The 2833-nt window shown below is 48.2% G+C and overlaps 1 long non-coding RNA gene across 1 annotated transcript; it reads left to right on the top strand.

The window, feature by feature from the left end:
* On the top strand, positions 1081–1430 carry LOC109718016. The gene is made up of 3 exons (XR_002218342.1): positions 1081–1123; positions 1216–1300; positions 1400–1430. It is a non-coding gene; the product is annotated as an uncharacterized LOC109718016 (long non-coding RNA).

Here is a 2833-nt window from a genome sequence, read left to right as displayed (position 1 = left end):
GCTCTACCACCACGGCTAGCCGGCATTCACGATGTTTTCCACGTCTCAGCTTTGAGAAAATATGTGTTTGACCCCTCCCACGTGATTGACTTCACTCCGCTTGAGATTAGCGAGGACCTGAGCTACGAGTAGCGACCGGTGCGGATTCTGGCTCGTGAGTCGAGGGAGTTGCGCAACCGGGTCATACCCTTTGTAAAGGTGCAGTGGAGTAATCACGAGAAGCGGGAGGCGACATGGGAGCCGGAGACGGTGATGAAGGAGTCCTACCCCTACCTATTTGAGGCTCTGGATTGAGGTATGTGTTCAGTTTCACTGACGAAACTTTTTGTAGTGGGGGAGGATGTAGTGTTCCTGAGCTTTGGAGAGGGTTGGCTTCAGTATTAGTGACTGGTCGACATCTCTGGAGAGTGTCGGACTGAGTCGGAGTCAATTCTGCACGAATTGGATGCAGAATTGGACTCGGCGCACTCAAATAAGCAAAACTGGAGTTTTGCCAGATTCGGGCGCCCAGAACATTTTTAGGGTCGCCCAGAAATGAGTGTTGAATTTAACTGAAACTGGAAGCCAATTCGGATCCCATGTTCCGGGCGCCCAGATGTGGGTCCGGAAATTCGACATCGTGAATATCGCTTGCTTCGACGCGTGGCAGGGCGGTAGGTGAGTTCCGCCGGAGCCATTTACGGGCGCAGCACACCGCGAGCGGAGAGTCCGAGGAGCCCGGTTTGTGCAGTCGGGATGTTCTGGTCGCCCACAACATGGTTCCGGGCGCCCAGAAATGCCCGTTTCTGCATGAGTACTGGATAGCAGCTGTTTTCTCTTGGGGCTTATCTTATCTCTCCAGCAGCCTATAAATAGATGGAAGGTGACCCTGGTGAGCTCTTTTCCTCCCTTCTTCACAGAGAAGTCCCTTTTAGCATCTCTACCCTCGGATTTGCCTCAATTTGCATCAAATTTCCATTGATCCAGCTTGATGGAGTGCTGATTCTGCAGTTCTTCAGCGACGACCTCCAGTGTTTTGGCTCGTGCGCGACGTAGGAAGGTCGGATTTCGACGAAACTTGGTTTGCTGGATTCTAGACTTCCAGAGGAATCCACGAAGCCCTGAATTGCAGATTTTGGTTGAGGTTAGCTTGGTCGAACTGAGGTTTTTCTGGACTGCTGTTGACTTTGAGCTGAAATTGGAATTTTTGAGCTTTTCTTGATGCTAACTTTGTAGGCAGTGGGATTTTGGACCTGAGATTGATCACCCATCAGTAGTTGCTGGATTTGGATCTGTCCTCACCCGATTTGGAGATCATTAGGTGAGTTTTGACATTGGAATTGAGATAATTAAGCTTAAGTGCTGAAATTTTGGTAAATTGATGGTTTTTATTGGATTTTTGGGTGAATTGTAAATCCAGATCTTGAGGGGCTTTGTTGCTGGTTTGGAGGTGTTTCCAGCAGTGTTGCTTGTGATCCGAGACCATCTTGCTGCCAGGAATTGCACTAGAGGTGGGTGTATCATCGGTTTCGCTCCTAAGTGCATGTTTAGTCGACGTGTATAGTTCGATTTTTGTATATCATGCTTTAATTCATCGATTAGCATCTTGAATGTAATATGAATGTAGAAGCATGCTGAAATGAATATTTATATTATACATGTTGGACTTGAAATTTGACTTAGGAGAAAACCTGCGTTTTGACCCGTCATATGCTTAAACTACCAGATTTAGCTCTAGGAGCCGTGATTCGATTGTATCGTTGCAGTATCAGTGCGATGGATACCTGGGGTAGTTTAGAAGGCATTTACGCTCGTGCTGGGGTGCCGAGCTTATTTTTCAGCAGAGTTTAGGCTGTTTCGGGTCGTTGGGTGCCGTTCGGGTTAGCGGTGGACCCAGATTCTTGTTTTGGTCACAGATTGTGCCGAGGGCACGTGGGTTTGGTTTGTAGACCTGTTTTGACCCTGTTTACTTGACTTTGGCTAGTTGGAGCCTGATTGAGCTCGACAGAGATACGCTGCATACTCGGTTGGGTAGCGCCCACGAGTGCCACTCCGGAGATGGGCTTTGTGCTTTTGCGTTGGTGTCGCTCATACCGGTTGGACTTGCTCTCCACGGACCAGTTGTGTGGATAGAGCCTGATAGTTGCAACGGGGCAGGGACGGGTGTGTTCACAGTCCCAGGGACGGGTATGTCTACAGTCCCGATTGGATTGGGTCAGATTTGACATTTCCTACAGTTGGTTAGTGTAGAGCATGATAGTATAGTGATTTGTAGCGGTTGAGTTTATTTCCTGCTTTTTGGCTATTCTTGCTCCCTTCTGTAGACTTAGTGGGTGGACCGATATTGTTTTGGGCGGTACCCACTGAGGATTACTTGTTTTTACAGTAGTTCTCACGCCCAGTTGTTACCCCTGTTTTGCAGAGCTACAAGTTTCGGCTGCTGCGCCTTCCGCGGATCAGGATCGAGGCAAGGGCGTCGCGAGTTAGAGCCCTACCCGACGTGCTGAGCTAGAGGTGCCCCTACTGTAGGTAGATGTTTTGTTTCGAGTTTATGTACATAGTGGACTTAACTCGCCAGTGCGAGTAGCTTTGTATTTTGGATTTGGACTATGTATATGAAACTCAGTTTGTTTAGCTTCTGTTTTCTCTAGCAGCTCTCTACTACTGTTCGTAGTAGTGTTTGATTTACAAGTACAGCTATCGCTTCGTATACAGGAAAAATTCCTTTGTATATGGCGGATTTGTCGGCACGCCCGGGGAAAGTGTAATCTGGGGCGTGACAAATGCAAACTCAAAGAGGAACACAATCGATTTGTTTCGAGATTCGGCACTTTACCTACGTCCCCGCCAACTC

This window comes from Ananas comosus, linkage group 12, assembly GCF_001540865.1.
Source record: "Ananas comosus cultivar F153 linkage group 12, ASM154086v1, whole genome shotgun sequence".
In the NCBI taxonomy this organism is placed as follows: Eukaryota; Viridiplantae; Streptophyta; class Magnoliopsida; order Poales; family Bromeliaceae; genus Ananas; species Ananas comosus.
This window is presented reverse-complemented; position numbering and strand designations above follow the sequence as displayed.